The sequence below is a fragment of the Rattus norvegicus genome, chromosome 2 (genome assembly GCF_036323735.1).
Source record: "Rattus norvegicus strain BN/NHsdMcwi chromosome 2, GRCr8, whole genome shotgun sequence".
Classification (NCBI taxonomy): Eukaryota; Metazoa; Chordata; class Mammalia; order Rodentia; family Muridae; genus Rattus; species Rattus norvegicus.
The window spans coordinates 41165848-41181784 of NC_086020.1; the positions used below are offsets into that span (position 1 = coordinate 41165848).

The following is a 15937-nucleotide window of genomic DNA, read 5'->3' on the forward strand; positions in this document are numbered from 1 at the left end:
CAGCTGATCAGCAAGCTCCGGGATCTGCCCATCTCTGGTTCTTATGCTCACACACTGGGTGGTTTACCCACAGATTCATCTCCCCAACACCTGACATAAATCACATATAAAACACTGGATTCACAGAAGAGGACAAAGGGCTTTTTAAAAAAAACTCGTCTAAAATTACAGACTCTGAAAGCAGTGTGTCCCCCAGCACACAGAATGAAAGATAGAAATTTGGATGAACGCAGAAAGCAATCACTGATTAGCTCAAAGCAACATTTAAATTGATCTTCTCAGTGAAAAGGCGTTAGGAAAAGCAATCTGAGGAACACCTGTTTAGGTGTGCTAACGTCAACAATTAGCTTCTTCAGGGAACGGGGAGTTTTCGACAGCCTTCATTCCAATAAAGAGGCAGCAGAGCTTAGCGTTTTTATGACTGTCATCAAGAACGTTTACCAGGGCCAGAGGAAAATATTCACACCCACCTCTTAATCTTGAAGAGGAGGCAGCTCCCTTAAGTCACTCACTTAATTAGCCTGGGCTCAGGGCAGGGCCCCGCTGGTCCTCTGAAGGATTCTGTGGGTTTGACATTTTTCCTCTTTAAGCAATCTGGGCTCTAGACCTTCCAGTCAGAGAGGGAGGAAAAAAAAAGATTCCTTCTGAGCCATGTGGCAGGAGGAGCAGGTGGTAAATTTGATTGGTGCAGAGATGGGAGCCGCAAGCCTAGTGACCCCCATATGGCTTTAATCTAAAGTGGCTGGTGCTCCCCACACCGGCTCAGTCTGAAGGGACTAAGTCTGGCACTGCACAAGTGCACTCCGTGATGAACTGTTGCGGGGCGTGGCTTCACTCTTGCCGCCCTCCTTCAATGCCTTTTCTTTTCTAAGAAAGGTAAGACTGGGCTTTCATCAAGTGCTTACTGCACACCAGATTGTCATGAGTTTTATGTGCAAAGCCTCACTAAATCCTTGTGGCCCCCTCTCCATGACCTCAGTAATAATAATATCCCCATTTTTATGACAGTTAAACAACCATACAATAAACTCATTATCTCAGTTGGAATGCTTTGGAGAGAGAAATGAGGTGCTTGATGCTAATGGGGCTGGGGCCATCGGTATAAATCAGATCTAGCTGTGGCAAGCCAGAGTGAGCGGCCACTCTACAGGTAAGTGCTCTCTGGTGCAATGCCAGCTTGCACAAGACCCGGCTGGGCCAAGCTACCTACCTGGCAGAGTCAGCTGAGGCACGTTTCCAGTGAAGATTTTCCTCCTCTTTGTGCCAGGCCTTTCTGAGGAGCAGTTTAGTCTTTATCTTTAAAACCCAGGTAATGGGTTTTATCTTAAAAACACAGATACGTAAAGATGAAATGAGAGCAAAGTACTGAAGCTCTGGGGAGGAGCTCAGAGTGACAGTCACTTGATAAAGCTGTTCCTTGCCTGCCAGCTCCCTTCTTGGTGACCTTCGTAAGACCCTATGTTGTTCTATTGACTCTAGACACAAGGCTGCCCAGTTAGGGGAAGGGGATCCAAAGACAGACAGTGTAGTCAGAGACAGCCGCTGCTCCAGCTTTAGGAGTCCCACATGAAGGGCTGTGCAACTGTTACTTATGTGCAGAGGTTTTTCTGAGGAGAGGAGGAGGGGTAAATGGGGATGGGGAACAGGGAGAAAGGCTTCGAGAAGAGGAGGGAGGGGAAGCTGCTCTCTAGACATAAAGTAAATACATAATCTAATAAAACAACAACAACAAAAAAAAAACCAGAAAAAACAAAAACAAACAAAACAGAACCCCACACGTTCGGCAGCCCTCAGGAGCCTTCTCTTTTTGCTGGTTTCTCTGGAATGTTCACACATATATATTAGGTTGTTCTCTTTGGAAGAATTTGTCCTTTGTATACTACCTTCACTTGGTGTGCCTTCTCCAGAAAACTGAAAATAACAGCCCTGGGGCAGCTGTATCCCTGTGTTCCTTCTACCCCTTGCCCTGGGCTGGTGCTGGAGCTCCTCACATGAACTTCCTTCAGTTTGAAGTAGAAGTGCCAGGGAACGAGCTCATCTGATGGCCCAGGAATCCCTTTTGGATTTGACCGGGTAGAAGTCTTTCTCTTGTAACATTATTCCTGTTCATCTTGTCCTTTCTTGGGACCCTGCATAAACCAACAGCAAACAAACAAGCGGACAAACACCAGAACTCACACCCAAAGGTTACTCTAGAATGCCATCTACTGTGTGACTTTTTCTGGGAAAGCTTAAAATAATAAACAGAAAGGTCATTGACAGGCAAAGAGAAGGTTATGCCCAAGTCAAGCCTGGGGAAGCCATGCGTTAATTGGGGTCATTTACAGGAACATGGGTGATTTCAAGGCAGCTTACAGGACCTAGAAGTTCCTGGGCACCGTATGGGCAGTTACGCCCCTGAGAGATCTCTCTGGCAGTATTGGCTACTTAAGGAAAACTGGGTCACTTGTGTCTTCCCTGTGCAAGTATGTCGGCAGCCATACTACAGAAGAGTTGCTTCTCCCCAGAAGCTGTTTATAACCCCACGAGCCAAAGAGATTTGTGAGTGTCCCCTTTGCTCCAGGAGAGAACATCCTACGGCCTCATGGAAGTAGGCACAGTTGTGCCGATTCAAGATGGTGAAGAAGGTCCTTAACCCAGAGGCAAAGGTGCATGACACTGACGTAATTGACTATCATTCTGACAAAACAAATATCAGACTGGGGACGAAACCCCTTAATAAACGAAAGGCAATGGAAAGTGGAGCAGGCATGTGGGACCCATGCACCGACATGGTTCCTCATGTCTGTCCCAAGCTTCCTAGGAGTGTATTGGAAGAGTATCAAAGACAACGCATAGTCAACCCTCATTGCAATGCTACTAAAGAGTTCCTACTGTGATATATACTAGGCACTGTGCTGAGCTCTGTAGGCTAGGAAGGGACAAGGGAATATCCCAGACAAGGCCCCTCCCTTTATGGACACTCATTCACCGTAGCAGTGAGACACAGTAAACTGAGTCCATGTCAGATCTTAACCCTGGGTCCTGCCATGATGCACTTGGTGCCCCAGAGAGGTTTTGACCTAGTTAGGACAGCTGGGCAGTCTCCCTGAGGAAGTGGTACAGCTCCAGTCCAGACAGGAAGGATGAGTTGTCGAGTTCCGGGCAGAGGAAGCAGCTTGTGTGAAACCCTGCGTTGGTGGGAAGCAGTTCCTACAGACTGAAAGGTCAGAGAGTCTGGAGTCAACAGGAGAGATGGCACAAGATGGGGCTGCGGAAAGAGGCAGGACCAGGAAGGATGGCGATCCTTGGAGGCCTTTTAAGGGACTTGGGCTTCTCCTGAAAGCCACCTGCAAGCATTATTCAGAGGGAAAGTATTAGTAGCAGAGCTGGTTTTAAAATGGCCGCTTTAGGAAAATGGGTTTCGAGGAGGAAGGAAAAGAATAAAGAAGGGACTGGGGCTGTAAGTCAGCTACAAAGGACTCGATTAGCAAGTACCTGGGTTCCTGGCCCAGCAGTGAGAAAGGAAGAATGGAGGGAGACAAGGGGGGGAAGAAGGAAGGAGAGGGAGCGGAAAGAGAATGAGCCCTCATGGCCACAGTAGCTAATGTTAAACCAGGTGTTATTACTCTGTGAGCTTTTCACAAATTATCCCCTCTACTCCTACAGTCCTGTAGGCCACGCACTGTGGCCCTCCTAGTCTTTCTACTAAAGAGAGACTGAGACACTGAACAAGGAAGTGAGCACTGATGGACTCCAGTGGGCTAGAATCTGGCTGGACCCCTAGCACTAGAGCACACATTTCTTTCCCATCCCAATAGCATCCTTCTTCCCCACAAATCAGGAGTGTACCCGTGGGGCTGGCAGTAAGGTAGTGACCTCAACAGATCTGAAAGCTATCAAACAGGAAGAACTGACAAGGCCGGGCCCCTGGGTGGTGTTTTGGGGAGAATCTGGGATTCTGTGGTGGTTAGTACTATGGAGCGGAGGGCCAGCTGTGAGGTGGGTGCCTCCACAGCTCTGACCCTCCCCTCAGGCTCCCTTGCTTTCTTTTACCGGGAATTCCACGAGAGACACTGCTTACTCTAGTTCTCTTGCCTTAAAAACCAAAGTTAGGCATCTCTCTCTGCCTGGTTTATCTATTTGTTCAACTTGATTCTTCCAGTTTCTAGAGACTTCGCTTGCACCCTAAGTGCATCCCTGGACACAGCTGTAGACCACTTAAATAATCAGTTTTGGCCAAACCTGGTAGTGCACACATCTAATCCCAGCACATAGGAGGCTGAGGCAGGTAGGTTCCTGAGTTCAAGGACAGCCTGGTTTGCAGAGCTCATTCCAGAACAGCCAAGGCTATGTAGAGAGGTCCTGCTTAGTATCTTTTCCTTTTTTTTTTTGGTAACAATATGCTTGTTTTAAAATAAATGCTTGGGAAACATGCTAGCAAACAGCCTTCTGGGGTGGGGTAAATGCTCAACTGGTGAAGAACTTGCTGAGGTAGCATGAGGACTTGAGTTTGGGTCTCCTGAACTCACAAAAACAAACAAACAAACAAACAAATAAACAAACAAACAAACACAGACCTAGTAGTGAGTGTCCAGAAATCCCCAGTGCTGGGGAGGTAGAGGCAAATGGAATTCTGGAGCTCACTGGCCATGCAGTTTCACTGAATTGGTAAGATCTTTTTAATAATAATGATAATAATAATAACAACAACAATGTGATGATGATGGTGGTGATGATGATGATGATGGTGCAGAGAACAACTGAGAAGGCCAACACTTGACTTCTTTGTCTTCTGGATTCCATATGCATGCACACATGAGCATCTGCCCAAGATTGTGTACATACCCACAGGACCATGCTGCATGCCCAAAATGCAAACAATAACAAAAAATAAAGAAAAGAACAAGGACTGGAAATGGCTCAGCAGTTATGAGCACTGGCTGCTCTGCCAGGGGACCAGGGTTCAATGCCAGGCAATCACACTCGAAACTGTCTTTATCTCCAGTTCCGGGGACTTGACACCTTCTCCTCACCTGTGCAGACAACAGGCATGCAGATGAAACAACTATACATATTAATTCGTTAATTAATTAAATGAAAGAAAGAAAGGACACATTACCAATTCAAACTACGGGACGTCAAAGTCCAATTTGGTAGAGCTATTTTCTGACACACTTTCATGAATAAAGACACACACTGTCTTAGAGAGAGATGCAAGGATGGGAGTTTAACTCAGTTCTTGGCATGTGTAAGACCTAGAGTTCTCTCTCTAGCACAAAAACCCCAGACCTCCATTAGATAGATTGTATCTACAATCTCAGCTACTTGGAGGCTGTGGTAAGAGTATCACTTGGGCCCAGGAGTTCAAGGCCAACCTGTCCCCAAAGGAAGATAAGTAAATAACAATGAAAAGATAAAGGCAGGAGCGGTTGCAAGCTTCTCTACATTTTAAAAATGTATCAAACACACAAGGAAAGCTCTAACACCTTATCCAGGGTCGCAGTCCTCCTTGGACAAAAGTAGAAGTCACCCTGAAGAAAGATTTCCCCAAATGATCCCACAAAGGCATTGAGGGTGAAACTCAGAGCTGGCCGTGCACCAGCCACATGGTGATTTCTTGGTGTTTGCCACGTGCCTGGAACCATGATGGAGGCATTGTACTATTCCAGGAGAGTGTAAGCTTTGTCTGAAATTTCAGACTTGGGGAGGAGTTGGAATTAAAGAAGCAGTTTGTTCCAGGACAATGGTGGTTGAGATAAAGTACAGGTTCTCTTGGCTCTAAGAAGAACCACCAGCTGCAGGTGGGGTGTGTGGGGAAGGTATGGGTCACTCCAGACGTGCAGCAGAAAGCCAGTTTAGGCTGTGACTTGAAGGATGGGTAGACGTCACGCAGATGAGAAGAAACGCTGCAGAAGTGGGCGCGGAGGAAAAGAAAGAACACAAGGTGTTAAAAATGTGAATGGTAGGCCTGAACCTTGGGACACGGCAACGTAAGATTTCATAACCACATTAAGATATTTGGAATTTATCCTGACAACTCGATCAAAGGAGGCATGTATAGGACAGATGGAGAAGAAAGCCCGGAAGCATGGGGCCCAGCCACAAAGCTGGAGAAGGAACAGAGAAATTGGTGGCTGGAACCGGGAGAGCACCCGGGACAAGAGATTCAAATGTCAAGCAGCTGGTCAGCTGTGAGCAAAGAAGGCCGGGGGATGAGAGGGTGACTCCCAGGTTTAGGTTGGCAAGCTTGGTGGATGATGGAGCCCTTCTCTGAAAGAGGGAACATGGCGTTGGGTTGACAGGGTTTGGGTACACTGAGGTTGAGGTGCACATAAAATAGATGGTTGGTACATGGTTAGTTAGCGAGGAAGTCTGGACTCAGATATGGACACCATAGCTAAACCTAGCTAAAGGAGTGGGTGATACTGTTCCAGAAGAGGTGTGCATGCACAGGACAGGGTACCTAGTGGTCTTAAGCCAATGTACTCCACCCTCCCAGGTTTCACGTCAGCAGTCAATATGGCACCTGTGTCAGGAGACAGTGGAGTGTGAGAGCCTCAGATGTAATTTTTTTTTATTAACTTGAGTATTTCTTATATACATTTCGCCAGATGTAATTTTTACTTCTTAATCAAGAAAAGTAGCCAATCGAAATGGCCTCAAGTTAGCGACTGACTGTTGAAGCGGCCTCAAGTAGCAAATGTGTGTATATGCATTATGTATATGTCTTGTGAAGTTGGAATCCAGAAAGAATGAATCATACTAATTTATAAATAATGAAACACAGAGGAAAAAAGAGACCAAACCTTTCAACCGTGGATGAAACGTACAACTCCATCACCTCACCACCCAAGAGTAATGGTGCATAATATTTTGTGTTGAGGCATATGCTTCCTGGAAGGGGTGTGTGTGTGTGTGTGTGTGTGTGTGTGTGTGTGTGTGTAGTAGTAGTAGTAGTAGTAGTAATAGCTGTAGTAGTTGTAGTAGTAGTAGTAGTAATAGTTGTAGTAGTAGTGGTAGTAGTAGTGGTAGTAGTAATAGTTGTAGTAGTAGTAATAGTTGTAGTAGTAATAGTTGTAGTAGTAGTAGTAGTAATAGTTGTAGTGGTAGTAGTAGTAGTAGTAGTAGTAGTAATAGCTGTAGTAGTTGTAGTAGTAGTAGTAGTAATAGTTGTAATAGTAGTGGTAGTAGTAGTGGTAGTAGTAATAGTTGTAGTAGTAGTAATAGTTGTAGTAGTAATAGTTGTAGTAGTAGTAGTAGTAGTAGTAATAGTTGTAATAGTTGTTGTAGTAGTAGTAGTAATAGTTGTAATAGTTGTAGTAGTAGTAGTAGTAGTATTTGCTGCTGCTGCTGCTGATGTGTGCTCCATTCTTTAGGGAGGGTAGGTGTGTGTTGTGGCCAGTCAGAAATGAAAGGGGGGGAGAAAGAATGCACATCCAAGTTAGAGAGAATTTATATCATAACTTCTTGATCAATGTCCATTAAACTTCCTGAAGCTGCACTCACAATTATAGCAACTAAAAGAAAATTGTGACTCCAGGTAGAAAATTCCCAATTCTGAGTGGCATGAGTCAAACATCACTGACCTGACAGTCCTCTAGCAGTTGACTTGTCCCACAGTTCCCTTCTCCTCTCCAAGTTGTCCCCATTTGTGCCCCCTTGTACTTCATGTTTTGTTGCTATGTGGTCCCACAGACGTCCTGTCTTAAAGGAAAAAGGTATTTAACTTCTTGGGAGACAAGCTGCATTAGGAATCCTGGCTCTGCCACTTAGAAACTGAATGACAAGGTCAAATGACGTGGTCATTCCGAGTCTCAGTATTCACCATTGAAGTAAGGAAAAGGCAACTCAGGGTTCATGCTTTCCAAGAAGTCTGTGAGAATGTGCTATGGAAGGGGTTAAACTGCCTGGATTCCATTTGTCCCCCGTACCTTCCCAGATGTGTGATTTCCTGCTAGTAACTAATTTATATGTGTCTTATCAGTGCTTCCACACTTGTAAATAATAATAATAGAACATTATAGGGTCAGGGGATAATACTTGGCCCTTTAAAATGAAGGAAGCTGCTTGGAGTATCCCTAGCAGATAAGTAGCATCCACGAGTGCCTAATAATTGCTGTTATTATCATAAAACGCCACGAGTAGAGTGCCCAGACTATGTCAAGACGGTCTTTCCATCAGTGTTTACAGTCAGCAGTGTAAAATCTGTAAGTGGTTACGTTTTGACAAATCTTCGATTCTTTAAGCTAAATTCCCAGATAAAACAAATTTATAATATTTAAGTGCTTTGTTAAAATGGCACATATTACACCCAGTACAGACATCTTAAGCATACATTTAATTCCATTTAACTTCATGACTTGAAGAGCAAGACACTTTGATGAGTCTGTCAGTCAAAGGGAAGGAGGCACATTTATCTAATTAAACGATAGCTTTGCTCACAGGATAAAAAGGCACACTAAGGGTACACAACATTTGCCAACAAACAGTATCCATTTCACTTGTGCTGTTACTCACTATCTGGGCACACTCTGAGGAGTCCTCGGTCTCACTAGGTACTGCAGTGTCCCCAAGCAGAATGGCACTTCTGTGACAGCCTCTGTGTGTTTGGCATCTCCAGCACTCCTCATTTCGAATCTCAACCCCTTCCCCCAGTAAAAAGTTTAATTATTCCTCTGTGTGTGTGTGTGTGTGTGTGTGTGTGTGTGTGTGTATGTGTATACCGTGCACATGTACACAGTGTGTATAAAATGAGTATGCTCATGTGTATACAATATATGTGTCCAATGTGTATATGACAGTATGTATGTGACAATCTGTGCATACAATGCTTGTATACACATTGTGAGCAGTGAGTATACACAGTGTGTACCCTGCACATGTGTATAGTGTGTGTGTGTGTACTGTGTATGTGTGTGTATACATGCATGAGAACATGTGTACAGGGTGTGAGGTGCACATGATGTGTGGAGGTCAGAGGACAGCTTTGTGGAGTTAGTTCTCCCCTTTTACCTTTACCTTCTAGGGACCAAACTCCAGTCATTCGGCTTGGGCAGCAAGTGCCTTGGCTCACAGAACTTTCTCACTGGTTCTCTCTCTCTCTCTCTCTCTCTCTCTCTCTCTCTGTCTCTCTCTCTCTCTCTCCCGCCCTCCCTCCTTCCCTCCCTCCCTCCCTCCCTCCACTACTCCTTCCTTCCTTTCTTTCAGAAAGAGTTTGACAAATGTTTTGCATTGTAGTTAAGCACAAACACCAAGATCTTAAGGAGTGGGGTCTGTGTGTGTGTGTGTGTGTGTGTGTGTGTATGTGTGTATGTGTGTGTGCATGCGTGTGTGTGTATGTGTGTGCATGATGTCTGTGTATGTGTGCATGATGTCTGTGTATGTGTGTATGTGTGTATGTGTATATGTGTGTGTATGTGTGTATGTGTGTGTATGTGTGTATGTGTGTGTATGTGTGTATGTGTATGTATGTATGTGTATGTACGTGTGTGTATGTGTGTGTATGTATGTATGTGTGTGTATGTGTGTATATGTATGTGTGTATGTGTGTCTATGTGTGTATGTATGTGTATGTACGTGTGTGTATGTGTATGTGTGTATGTATATGTGTGTATGTGTGTATGTATGTATGTGTGTATATGTATGTGTGTATGTGTGTGTATGTATGTATGTGTGTATATGTATGTGTGTATGTGTGTGTATGTGTATGTGTGTATGTGTGTGTATGTGTGTATGTGTGTGTATATGTATGTGTGTGTATGTGTGTATGTGTGTATATGTGTGTGTATGTGTGTGTGTGTATGTGTATGTGTGTACATGCATGTGCATGCGCTTACACACACATACAGTCATGAATGTAGCTACTAAAGGTTAATTCTCAGCTTCTTCCTGTTTTGCTCTCCGAGTCTGTCTCCCCAGTGCTGGGACTATAGGTTATGCTGCTAGCCCACCGTTTAATGTGAGTGCCGGGGATCTACCATCCTCCTGCTTAGGTGGCAGAAATCATCTGGGATTCACTCCCTGGCCCTTGAAGATCCTTATTCTGAAAACTTAGGCTAAATTCACCCACTGTGGCAAATGATAGTTCCTCTTAAGCTCTCTTCTGCCAGATCAGCACATTTATAACAATTAAGCTTCTTCTGATTTCCAGAACATTCGAACGTGAAAAGCAGGTGTCTTTGAATGGTTGGAATGCTATTATAATACTTTGCAATGCACATTTCATCCAAAGGAGTATAGGTTGGTGTGTGTAACATAAATACACTCTCTCTCCATTTGGCTTTACGTTTCGAGAGCCAAGTTTTAATAGGGGGCATGGGCTTGCAGTGAGAAGCCTTGCCATTTCTCTAATGCATAGGTCATTTCAAAACAAATGATCCTTCCTTGTTGATAACCATCATTCCAACGGTACCACTCTACCCGCTCCCATCTCCTTTACAGTGCCTGTCCTGTGCTAGGCCTTGTGGTGTATGCCTTTTCTCTTTTAGTGTTTATATTGAAAAAAATCATTTGAAAGTCACAATTTTCCTTTTTTTTAAAAAAAAAAATAATGGAACAGTCTCATGGATAACTAACAATCTGTGTGGAGCTCATGAGTTTGAACCCAAACTCTGGGGCACCAGCTTTGGAGTCTTTCATCTATGCACAATAATGTTTTTCAATTGTACCACCTTAAACATATTTCATGATCCTGGAACACAAATGATGAATTCAAGAGTCTGTTGGGACATACACACACACACACACACACACACACACACACACACACACCACACATACAACACATATACATACACATACACATACAACATACATACATCACACATACACATATACACACACATACAACACACACATACACACACATACAACACACATACATACACACATACACACACAACACACACATACACACCATACATGCATATACACACACACATACAACACACACACATACACACACATACAACACACATACAACACACATACACACACAACACACACATACACAACGCACGCACACACATTTGTAAGGGAATTTTCTTTCACTGAAGTTGTATAAAGGAGACTGACTATTGGTAATGTTGAATTAGTGGAAAGTGTGAAATTTCATTTCTGTGTCATTGCTGTTGAAACAGAGCATTGATTTTGGCCTGCATCATCTTGCTCGAGTCTCCCGAGTGCTACAGTTATAAGCATTGCCACCATACCTGGCTTGAAAGTCTGGAATTTAGGCTCATACTATGATAGATATTTTCCTACCTTATGTGTAGATTTCAAAATGGCTTCCCACCCACTCTTTCACTTTGTGCTTGTTACAAACCCTCGAACTGAGCAGAATTGGTATTATCAATCTACGTCTACAGGTAAGAAGAATAAGGGCTGATACAGTTAAGTGCCTTGCCGATGGTCATAGAGCTATTTCATGGCAAGCCCACACTTCCTTACTCTGCAGGGTGACCTAACAAATTCCTGCTGAATTACCAGATAATTACTGGATAAGAATAATATGTATTCTTATATTAATTATTCATATCTAAGGGGTTGCCTGAAGTGCTCTAAGATGTATTTCAAGCACTCCCCTTATAATCTCATTACATTATTCTTCTGCACTCCTTAGCCAGACAGTGTTTGCTAAATGAAGGAAAATTTCTGCCCAGATCCCAATCAAGTTATTATAAATTCCAAATTAATAGGGTCTAAATAAATAAGAGCTTATTATGGAGCTAAAAGCTGATAATGTTATTTGTTTCTGATATCTTTTTTCATTTGCTTCAGCCATGGTTGGCGAATTTATCTGCTGCGTTTTCCTGCTTATTTTTCTCATTAGAGAGACAGGGCAAGAGGGGCATACAAGGAGAGACATACCCGTGTGTGAGTAATACTAATAACTTAAAATTGCAGAAAGGGGAAGAGAGGCATCTTTTTGGTAATTTATCATAATGTTCACGAACAGCAATTTGTAGTAATAAGATAACTAATCTCAACTTCTCGTGGGTATATGTGGTATTTACCCATTTAGGCTTTATTTACATTTTTTTTATTACTCCCTTCGTTAAATTATTTAAATTCACAAGGCAACCTCTAACTTATTAATGGTAAGGTGGGTTCCTGAAGTGTGAGTCATACAAATAATTATTTCCTTTTTTTCAATCCATATTTTCAAAGAAGCAATATACACCTCAAAGGGGTATTGCTAGGGTTTATGGCGAATGGGAAGCCTGACGTCGTCTACGTCGTCCCCATCAGGGACAGGTAGCACCCAGCTCGAACCCGAAGGATGGAAGGCCTTCCACCAAACAAACCTTGTATAAAAATAATGGGGACGGAGGTTTGGTTTCCTGGTTGTGAGTTTCCTTGTGCTTTTAGAAAGTCCTAAGGGGTAGAAAGGATGGACAGACAGGCTGAAAGTACGAAAGGCTTGGAGCTCTCTGAGATGTCGCTTCCATGATTAAAAAATAATGATTTTTTTTTTTTTTTTGGCGGAGTGCAAGGAATAAACACTCTTGGCTTCTCTCTTCTGTTCTGTCTGTCTTCTCTAATCTACAAACTGGCCACAAAGGGCCCTCTGTTCCTCCCCTGCTCGCAGGCATTTCTCATTCAGCCTCCTTCCTGTTTAGCGTTCTGTTTCTTACTTCCACTTGGTTTTTTGCCTTCCTGTTGAGGCTCGGGTTTGTTTGTTTTTGGGTTTCTCACATTTTCCTATTTTTGAATTGTTTCTTTCTGTAAGACAACCTCTCCGTCTCGCTCCTTCTTCGTGCCTCTCCCTGTCTGCTGCATACCTGGTGTTTTTCATCATCCCGGTTTCTATTTCTGCCCTCTTCGGCTCTCATTTCTTTATCGCCGGCCCCTTATTTCCTCTCCTCCTGTTCCCATCTCGATGCCCTTTGACCAAACATCCTCTCCCTGAGCCTGCTGAAGAAACACTCGGAGAAGACTGCAGTAGAGAGAACAGCCTGGAAGGATGCTGGGTGGCAATGTGGGCCTGATGGGCGCAGTGACTTCCCCTGCGCCTGCAGCCGCTGGTCATCCAGTCCCAGCAAGGAAGGGAGCCACACTAAAAGAAGGAAGAGGGAGGAAATAAAGGCTCGGCGACACTGTTCTTTAAAAGTCACCCAGTCAGCACTTGTCAGACAAATCTTTAAAAAGCAGGCAGTATTAAAGCACGGAGCCTCTAGGTCGGCTTCCTCCCAGCTTGACTCTCAGCCTGGAGGGAAGTGTAACCTGCTGTTTCCCCTGCTTGACCCTGGATCACCCCACTACCATGCAGGGTGGAAGGGGTGCGGGGCACCTCTGAATAAACTCCCTACGGCTTGGCTCTTACCTAGGCCTCGCCCTTGGCAGTGTTGGTTTTAAAAACGACCTCCAAAGATGTTTATAACTACCTCGGGCTTTTTAGACCCACCTCACTGCCACTCCAATTGTACCCGAGAGGAAAAAAAAAAATCCGTGACAGTTAACAATGTGGACACTTGGCTTCTCTCTCACCCTTGGGAGTAGGGGGAGGCACCGTTCTAAGTTTTTAAAAGCTGGCGAACAAGCCTTCTCAGTCACAGTGAGACACCAAACACTGTGACCTTTCTGCCTGGCCCTCCCCTCACCTGGGAAGGGGGGTGGCGAGCGAGGATTGCGGGTTGGGCAGCCTCTGAAGCAGTATTGGGGGGCAGCGGGGATCGAGGAGCGCTTCCTTGCCACTCTGTTGCTGCCCAGGACTGATGACAAACCTGACCCCATTTCTCCTTTTTTTTTTTTTTTTTTTTTTTTCAGGCCAGGTGGCCGTTTGTTGATTTTGAAACCGAGTCTCAGGGAAAACACCTTAGCTGTTCAAACTCTTTCAAAACAATAATAAATAGGGGCGCTTCTTCGCATGCGCGTGTTTTGACAAAAGAAGACTCTGGAGGATGAGATAAAAAAATAAGGGGAATCACCCCAAATTTGCAACAGTTTTTGAGGGCCCTCGATGATGTCAGTTCCCTTCCCCTTCTCCCTGGCCTGGGCTACTCCTTAGACAAAAGGGAGCAGAGCTGGGTCTCAGGACTAAAGAATGACAACAAAAGGCCAGGCCCCGGGCCTTTGTCTCATTCAGCACAAATCAAGGTCGGGGCTGCTAGGGCACCGGCACCAGCATTCCCCCCACCCCGCTTCCCCTACCTCTCCTGTCCCCTCCCTAGTCCTCACTCCGCCCCCCAGCCCTCCTTCCCGTCCCGCCCCTACCCCTCCCTCCCGCCCCGCCCCTGCCCCGTCCCCCACCCCACCTGTCAGTAGAAAGTTCTTCCTGGCCCAGGGACTTGCAGGCCAGCTTAGAGCTCTCAGCGAGGATCATTAACATGAGGGTGGGGGTACTTCTTAGTCCTCCTTTACAACATCTGCAGATTTGGTTTCTATTTCCTGGCCAAAAAAAGAAAAGAAAAAAAGCAACAACAAAAAAATTGTGGCTGAATGGCCTGGCTTGGGTTTTACCAGTTCTGTTTGTTGGTGAGGCCTTTGATTCCTAGCTCAGCCTAGTTCCCGGGCTCAGGACTCCCCAGCCCTGTTGAGTCACTAATTTTGTCACCAGCTGGTTAGAACTGGAGTGCTCTGGGTACAAGGCACTGTGTTTATCTCTGGCACAAGCTAGTGTCTAATTTTAAAGGGGTCCAGCCTGGCTTGTGTCTTGCCACAGACTGAAGGATTTAACACACTTTCTATAGGAAGGCAGCTACCAACAGGTCCTGTGTTCTCAGAAAAAGAAAAGGAAGGAGGAAGAAGGAGGGAGGGAAAGAAGGGAAGAAAAAAGCAAAGGAATAAAATCTGTCACAACTAAAAAGCCACGAGTCCCTATTCCTTTGTCCTGTAAAGGGTACACACTACAATAAACAGATTTACTCTCATTACATTTTCTGACCATTGCTAGACTTCAGGGCATTAATGTCCTAGAGCGTCCATAACAAAGTATCACAGACTGGGTGCATGCTTATTTAATAAAAAAAAAAAAGAGCGGTTTTTCCTCCCACAGGGGAGATGCTTCAAGCTGTGCTCTCTCCAAAGGCTGCAGAAAGACCTGTTTGCAAGCTCCCCAGCTCCTGCTTGCCTCAGGCCTTCCTGGTTTAGAGATGCAGGGATCCAGTTTCCATCTCCACAGGGCCTCCTCCCTGGGTCTTCTCTGTCTTGAGGTCCAGCGTTCCCCTCCCATAAACTCACCAGGCAAACTGAGTTAGGACCCACCCTAAAGACCCCCATTTTAACTTGTTTATGTCATCTATAAAGGCCTTATTTTTTTTAATAAAATCCTATTTGAGGTATGGGACTTAAACCTTGTCATATCATTCTGTGAAACGCAATTCAGCTAAAGACAGCAGCCTACCTTCATCCCCCACTCCCCACCCCCCGCCCCCGTGTCCTGAGAAAGAAGATGTCTTCTCTTGGTTTTGTGACTCTTCGAGTAGAACTGCTTGAATGCTGCCTGTCAAACAAATGTCGAAGGAGAACCTTCAGTGGGATGAAAGCCTGGCCTTTCAAAATACCTACTTGTGTACTTCCTTTCCATACCCAGGCTCAAATCTCTTCCAGTTTCCCTGAAACCAGGCAGAAATGTGATTTGTACTTTAAACTGAGGGTTCTTTTTTTCTTCCTTGCCAACAATCTCACTAGGCACTGAGACACATCTGAGCTGCCTTTTGTTTTCTTATGTAATACTGTCTCTCACCTGTAACAAAACTTTACCCCACCTCTCTTGTTGGTGTTAGGGATTGGACCTAGGGAGTGGGCCTTATGCATGCTGGGCAAACGCTCTACCCCTGGGGTACAACCCCTTTCCCTTATTACTGATGGAAGTTGACGGAGGTACTGGGAAATGTGTCAACATAGATAACATGGGTTGCCCAAGAGTCATTCACACCCATTAATGTACAGTCACGTGTAGGACTTAAAGTGATATTTAAGTGTTTTTGAAATACTGCGTTGAAAAGAGCGAATG

At 44.7% G+C, this 15937-nt stretch overlaps 1 long non-coding RNA gene across 1 annotated transcript; it reads right to left on the minus strand.

Annotated features, from left to right (window-relative positions):
- Positions 1-5105: 5105 nt before the first annotated feature.
- Positions 5106-14968, minus strand: LOC120100701 (uncharacterized). The gene is made up of 4 exons (XR_005500619.2): positions 14238-14968; positions 12765-13039; positions 7569-7686; positions 5106-5888 (listed from the first exon to the last, which is right to left on the minus strand). It is a non-coding gene; the product is annotated as an uncharacterized LOC120100701 (long non-coding RNA).
- Positions 14969-15937: the final 969 nt, after the last annotated feature.